An 8,006-nucleotide genomic window follows, 5' to 3' on the forward strand; every position below is an offset into this window, starting at 1 on the left:
GCAGAGCTTTTTTCTCTGTGTTCTGCCCCCACTTCCAACTCAGGACCAACCAGAGGACGCCAAACACGTCCTCTCACCAACCACCTGACACCTGACTCTCCATCAGCCGCCCCTGCCTTCCCCACAGCATCACCACCACCCTAAGCGGACAGACCTGTGCCCTGCCCCCTGCCTGCTGATCTCAGGGTGGGGCGCTCCCAAGCTCCGAACTCAGAGCCTGGGCTTGCTGTCGTCTGGGTGGTCTTTATTTATCTCCACATGCATCTGCTTATGCAGTACACGCGTATGGGCTGTTTACTCGTTATTTATTTGTGATCGACCATGTACCAGGCGCCGCGGCAGGCTCAGCGGGGGAGCAGGCTGTGCCCCGGTGTCAACTTGGTGCTCTCAGTCCAGTGCAAGAGCTGGGCCTGGCAACAAACACACTGCGCAGAGTGGTGGGCGTCGTTAGGGGCATGACGGAGGTGCCAGGGGGACACTGCACAGCAGGCATGTCAGGGAGACTTCACAGAGACACCTGCAGGACACCTGCTGCCAGGAGCATGGCCCAGTGGGGATGGGAGAGCGAGGAGAGCGCCGGGCACGGGGAGGAGGGGCGGGGCACGGCCCAGTGTCTGGGGAGCTGAGGTGGGGAGGGTGGGGAGGCCAGGGACAGCCCAGGGGGACACTAGAGGGGGCGGGGAGGAGCCAGCCCTGGAGCTCGAGTGCCAGTCATGCTGCCCTTTTGAACGCCGAGACCATTAAAGTGGTCTCGGGTGAGAACCACAGGCAGAATATGGAAGCTCCTGGGTGCATGGTGGCCTCTGTAATGGGCAGGGCGAGGCTGGAAGCGAGAGGACCCATGCGATAGCATGCATGCCCGGCCAGAGGGGATAGGAGGCTGAGTCAGGCAGGGCTGGGGGGACAAGGAGCAGAGAGAGAGGCAGGGAAGAGCAGTGGGGACGCTGAGGGGTGTGAATGTGGGGAGTCAGGGTGGGAATTCAGAGTGAGCCCTGGCCTCTGGCAACCGGAACAAGGAGCACATGTACCCAGTCTAATGCAGCACCTGCACTGTCAATCACCAGAAAACAAAGCACCCAAAACTCAGTAGCCCAAAAACATGACTTGTGATGGTCGCTGTGTCTGTGGGTTGACTGTGCTCAGCTGGGCGGTTCTCACACGTGTTGCTTAGGCATCAGCTTTCAGGTAGCAGCTAGGCTGCCGAAAATTATCTGAAGACTCAACGGGGCTGTGTCCAAGATGGCTCCTTCACTCCTGCATCTGGTAGCTGGAGGGACTGATGGGCTGGGAGCCCATCAACTCTTCTCCTCTTCACGTGGCCCCCATGAGGCTCGCAGAGGCTTCCTCACAACATGACGGCCCCAGGGTGGCTAGCGCCTTCCCCAGAGCAAGAGCCCCAGGAGGATCTGCAAGGCTTCTCCTGACCTACCCAGAGGTCACACAACATCACCTCAACTGCATTCTATTGGCCAAAAGTGAGTCCCAGAGACAGCTCAGGATCCATGTGGGAGGAAATAAATGGAGAACTACCTAAGCCAGGGCTGTGTGCCTGAGTGGTCAGTAGAAGCCAAAGAGTGAGCAAACATCCTCACCCAGTGGAAGCGTGTAGGGCAGGAGGCAAGGGGAGGCAGGGCGGGGTGGGGAGGGGAGGGGAGCAAGCTTTTTGGAGTGATGAAAATATCCTAAATTTACATCATGGTGGAGTTTGCACAATCTTGTAATTATACTAATAACAATGAAGGTACACTTTAAATGGGTGAATTGTATAATATGTGAATTATATCTCAGATATGTTATAAACTTTTTTGAGAGAGAAGGCTTTAAACAAATAAAAATAAATCTGTTAGTGTATAGAAAATGTCCAGAACAGGCAAATCCATAGAAACAGAAAGTAGATTAGTGGGAAACAACCTAAATGCCCGTTGATGGATGAATGATGGATAAAGTGTGGTGTGTCCAGGCAACATAATACTGTTCAGCCTTAAAAAAGAAGAAACTGCTGCCATATGCTACAACACGGGTGTCCCTTGAGGGCAGTATGCAGTGAGACAGGCCAGGCACAGAAACACAAATGCTTCATGATTCCACTTGCCTGAAGAATCTAAAATAATTAAACTCGGCCAGGCGTGGCAGCTCACACCTGTCATTCAAGCACTTTGGGAGGCTGGGGAGGGTGGATTGCTTGAGTCCAGGAGTTCAAGACATGGGAAACCCTGTCTCTACAAAACATACAAAAATAAGAAATTAGCTGGGTGTGGTGGTGCATGCCTGTAGTCCCAGCCACTCAGGAGGCTGAGATGGGAGGATTGCCTGAATCCAGGAAGCGGAGGTTGCAGTGAGCAAAGATGGTACCATTGTATTCTAATCTAGGTGACAGAGTGAGACCCTGTCTCAAAAAAAAAAAAAAAAAAAGAAAGAAAATATAACTGATTTTTGTATATTTATGTTGTATCCTGAAACCTCTCTGAACTTAATAGCTCTAACAGTTTCCAGTGGATTCCTTAGGGTTTCCCTTATACAGTGTCATACCATCTGCATATAGAGATGATCTTACTTCTTTTGCAGTTTTTCTCAATTTATTACCTACTTGTCATAACTAGAATTTCAGCATAATATTGAATAGAAGTGGCAAGAGAGGACATTTTTGTCTTACTCTTGAGTGCAGGGGAAAAGCAATTATTCTCTTCACCATTCAAAATTATGTCAACCAGGTCAGGTGGGGTGGCTCAAACCTGTAATCCCAGCAGGGGCCAAGAGCCCTCTTTTAAGAGCGTTTAAGAGAGACCATGCTGGCTCGGTGCTGTGGTGTAGGCCTGTAATCCCAGCACTTTGGGAGGCTGAAGGGGGTGGATCACCTGAGGTCTGGAGTTTGAGACCAGCCTGACCAACATGGAGAAACCCTGTCTCTACTAAAAATACAAAATTAGCTAGGCATAGTGGTGCATGCCTGTAATCCCAGCTACTCAGGGGGCTGAGGCAGGAGAATAGCTTGAACCTGGGAGGTGCAGGTTGCGGTGAGCCGAGGTCACACCATTTTACTCCACCCTGGGCAACAAGAGAGAAACTCTGTCTCAAAACAAAAAATTATGTCAACCGGGCACAGTGGCTCACACCTGTAATCCCAGCACTTTGGGAGAGCAAGGTGGGAGGATCGCTTGAGCCCAGGAGTTCGAGATCAGCGTGGGTAACATAGGGAGACCCCATCTCTACCAAAAAATAAATAAAAAATTAGCCAGGCATGGTGTCTTACGCCTGGAGTCTCAGCTACTCAGGAGGGTGAGGCAAGAGTATCGCTTGAACCCAGGAGGTGGAGGTTGCAGTGAGCCAAGATCGCACCACCACACTCCAGCCTGGGTGATAGAGTCAAATACTATCTCAAAAAAAAAAAGAATTATGTTGTCACTTGAGCACAGTGGCTCGTGCCTGTAATCCCAGAACTTTTGGAGGCCAAGGCAAGATCAGTTGAGCCCAGGAGTTCGAGACCAGGCTGATGGGTAACCCAATGAGACCCTGTCTCTACAGAAAATGGGAAAAGTAGCCTAGCATGGTGGCACGTGCCTGTGGTCCCAACTACTCAGGAGGCTGAGGTGGGAGGGTCACTTGAGCCCGGAGGTCAAGGCTGCAGTGAGCTAGGATTGCACCACTGCACTCCAGCCTGGGCAACAGAGTGAGATCCTATCTCAAAAAAAATTATGAAAAAAAATTATGTTGTCAAACTTATAGAAGTGGAGAGTAGAATGGTGGTTGCCAGAGGCTGCAGAGAGGGTAAAAGGGAATTGCTCCTGAACAGGTATAAAGTTTCAGTTTCAGTTATGCAAAATGAGTATGTTCCAGATCTGCTACACAACATCACACCTGTAGTTAACAATACTGTATTGTTCAATTAAAATTTTGTTAAAAGGGTGGGTCTCATGTTAAATGTTTTATTACAATAAAAAATAAATTTTAGGAAGAAAGTTGTTAACTGGGTTTTTTTTTTTTTGTTTGTTTGTTTTGCAGATATCCTTTAACAGATCTAAAGCTGTGTGATTTCTAGTAAGTGTTTTTGTTGAACACGAACATTCTCATCCACCTTTCAGAGCGTGGCTTCCACCCGTCTAAATCCCTGGGAGTGAACTCATGGAGTTCTGCGGGGAAAAAAATCCTGGGAGGTCGGGTTGGCCACAAAGCCCAAGATGTTCCCCAATTTACGAATTAGTTTAGAATTCCACACAACCAGCACCTCACCACCACCAAGAATTCTAATGGAAACTTTCTTCAGTGAAAACTAACTTATCTTCATTTATTTCAAGGCTGGTGCTAATTTTGGTTGTTGACTGCTTTGGCCTCCGATTATGGGAGGTATCCTGGGTGGAAACTGTCAGGGGAAGCTACTTGGAAGGCAGGACTGCGCCAGACCAAATTGCAAGATTCAAACCAGTGAGGAGGCCCAACGGCGGATTCTCCACAGACCCAGCAGAGGCTCTCGGGGGCTGGAAAAGGGCGCCACCTGCTGGCATCTGAGCAGAAGTCAGTGACACGTTTTCACCCACATGTCAGTACAGCTCCCGAAGCAGGTCCCGCGGAAAAGCTCCGGTATGAAGCTTTTCCCTTTACAGGGTGCTGTGAGGGTGTGTAACCACAGTTAATGGAAAGGGACCTCACTGGACTCAATCCAGTGACATCACACACGCCGTGTCTCCCACCCACAGAGAGAACTCCCAGGTCTTCAGTATGTGATGCCTGGAGCCTCATCTACCTTCTGAAGGCATCGTTCAGGCACGCTTTACATATGAGCAGTGTTTGGATTATTAATTGGAAAGGTCAGAACACCGTTTCAGCGGGTATATGAAAGTGATAGCAGCGGTGTCTGGAACATAAAGGAGAGTGTGTGTGTCCACTCTTCCTAGGGACACAGGGACGGGGACACTCTCCACTCTTCCCTGGGACACATGGGGACACTCCCCACTCTCCCCTGGGACATACGGGCTGTCCACTCTCCCCTGGGACACAGGGGGATGCTCTCCAGTCTTCCCCGGGACACACGGGGACTCTCTCCACTCTTCCCTGGGACACATGGGGACACTCTCCAGTCTCCTCTGGGACACATGGGAATGCTCTCCACTCTCCCCTGGGAGTTCCAGGGTGACCGTCATCGTGAAGAATGACAGGAATTGATGTAGTTTCCTGGCTTTTGACATTAACCCACAAACCCAACTACCACTCTGGGTTTTTCCTAGAGCGTAAGCCTTAGCTGACGCCCTCCACACATTATGGTGCTGTGGATTTTCCTGTAACTAAAAGGAAAAGATTCAGACAGCAGGAAATAAGGGGCCGGGGGGAGGCTAAGGCTGTCATGATGGCAGAGAAGTCTCGACCCATGATCTTGGAAGCTGTCCACATTTAGGATCCCGTCTGCTTCTGGGGAAAACTTCCCTGGTTAGCTTCACCTTAAGGTCTCCAAAAGGTGTACGGTTCCAAGAATCTGGAGGGGTCTTTTTGAGTTTGGGGTTAGCCGATTTTTCTAAAATGTGCACAAGTTCTGGGTCCATAGTTCTTACACACATAATTAGCAAACGTCCCAGAAGGCGGCACGCAGACTCCTTGAATTCAGACAAACCCAAACCAAAAGGGACCTACTCAAGGCCTCTAACTGGATACAATAGAGTTAAGTTTTGGATCCAATTCAATCCTGGACCCATTCCAGTCTAAGAATTGCTCAAGGCCGGGCACGGTGGCTCATGACTGTAATCCCAGCACTTTGGGAGGCCAAGGCAGTCGGATTGCCTGAGCTCAGGAGTTTGAGACCAGCCTGGGCAACACAGTGAAACCCCGTCTCCACTAAAATACAAAAAAATTAGCCAGGCGCGGTGGCATGTGCCTGTAATCCCAGCTACTTGGGAGGTTGAGACAGGAGAATTGCTTGAATCTGGGAGGCAGAGGTTGCAGTGAGCTGAGATCACGCCACCGCACTCCAGCCTGGGCAACAGAGTGAGACTCCATCTCAAAAAAAAAAAAAGAATTGCTCAAAGTAGAGGGCTCAAAACACATGCTCATAGAGCACAAATCCAGCAGAGAGAACTCACCTATGATTCTAGATGCTTTGAGAGATCTCACCTATGATTCTAGATGCTTTGAGAGATCAGCAGGCACACAGGCCCTACTGAGCATTCAGTGCTCCTAGGGGGTGGCTGGAGGTCTACTTCAGATCCCACTTCTGACACCAAACTGTTAAAACAAAACTTTGGACAAATTAAATTTAAGAGTTTGTGTGTGTGTGTGTGTGTGTGTGTGTGTGTGTGTGTGTGTGTGTGTGTGACAGAGTCTCCCTCTGTCATGCAGGCTGGAGTGCAGTGGTGCAGTCTCGGTTCACTGCAACCTCCACCTCCCAGATTCCAGTGATTCTCCTGCCTCAGCCTCCTGAGTAGCTGGGATTACAGATGCCACAACACCTGGCTAACTTTTGTGTTTTTAGTGGAGATGAGGTTTCGCCATGTTGGCCAGGCTGGTCTCGAACCCCTTATCTCAAGTGATCCACCCATGTTGGCCTCCCAAAATGCTGGGATTACAGGTATGAGCCACTGCGCCCAGCCAACAGAGTTTAATTGAGCAAAACACAACTCATGAATTGGGCAGCACTCAGAACCAGTGGGGGAGGTTCGAGAGCTCCACTCTGTAATGTGGGCAGGACGTTTTTATAGATAGAACACAGAAGTGAGATACAAAAAAAAATCACAATTAGCTTGATTTTGTTACTGCTTGAGATGTTTGCCTTATATGGCATGATCAGATCAGTTAGCAGCCTGTGGCTGGCTGAGACCCAGCTATTTGTTCCAAAATATACTCATAGGTTAAGCTTTTAGCTTGTTTCTGTGGTACATTAGGTTGCAGTTTGTTGTTACCTAGAAACTCAAGGCACAGAGGCAGCCTGTTAATTGAGTTAATTTAACAGTTCAAACAAATACTTATGCACCAGTGTTTATAACAGCACTATTCACAGGGTTAGTTTGAAAGCAATCTAAATTCCTTCTTTGGATAACCTAGACATTTCTCCTGGCCATAAGAAGGGGTGATGCCCTGACACATGCTACAATGTGGATGAACCTTGAAAACATGCTCAGTGAATGAAGCCAGACAGAAAAGGCATTAACCCAGAAACAAATATTGCATTTCATTGATATGAAATATCCAGAACAGGCAAGTCCATTCACTGAGACAGAAAAGCGACCGGTGGTTGCCAGGGCATGGGAGGAGTGTGGAACGGGTCGTGACTGCTTAATGGATGGGAGTTTTATTTTGGGGTGGGGAAAGTGTTTGGGGACGAAACAGAGGCGGTGGTGGTTGCACAATGTTGTGAATGTCACTGAATTGTTTACTTTAAGATAATTACATGCTATGCTGATTTTATCATAATAAACTATTTTAAAATTATTTTGTGAAAAACTGTGATGCTTGCGATTTGCTTCAAAATAATGTGGGTGGGGTGGAGGTTCGAAAAGTTACCAAAAAAAAGAAAGAAAGAAAGAAAGAAAGAAAGAAAGAAAGAAAGAAAAAGAAAGAAACTCTGGTTGCAAAGAAGAAAACGGATCGGCCGTGGATCCCTCTCCAGCTCGAGGGCTGGAGCTGCGGCGGAGGCAGGAGCTGGAAGCGAGGGGTCTGCTGGCAAAGGCGGGAGTGCAGGTTCCGCTCGAAGCCGGCCTGGACGGGGTGGGGGGCGCCGCGGAGGCCGGCGGGACTTCCCATGTCTTTCTCCTCGAGCTCGGAAAAAGTTCCCACTCGGGGAATCCCGACCCTCCAACTTCGAGACCGCCGGTTCCGCGCTCGGCCCCCACCTGGACCAAGAGCTGGGGCTGGGCTGCCGCGCCCCCGGCTCTGTCCCCGCGAGGCCCCGCTCCCAGCCCCACTTGGGACACCCGGGACTCCCGGGACACCTGCGGGGCGGGGCGAGGCGGGGCCGAGGCGAGGCGGGGCGGGCTCGAGGCCGCACCCCGGAGGCGGAGTCGCGAGCTCTCCGCCCACCGCGCGCC

The sequence above is a fragment of the Gorilla gorilla genome, chromosome 10, assembly GCF_029281585.2.
Source record: "Gorilla gorilla gorilla isolate KB3781 chromosome 10, NHGRI_mGorGor1-v2.1_pri, whole genome shotgun sequence".
In the NCBI taxonomy this organism is placed as follows: Eukaryota; Metazoa; Chordata; class Mammalia; order Primates; family Hominidae; genus Gorilla; species Gorilla gorilla.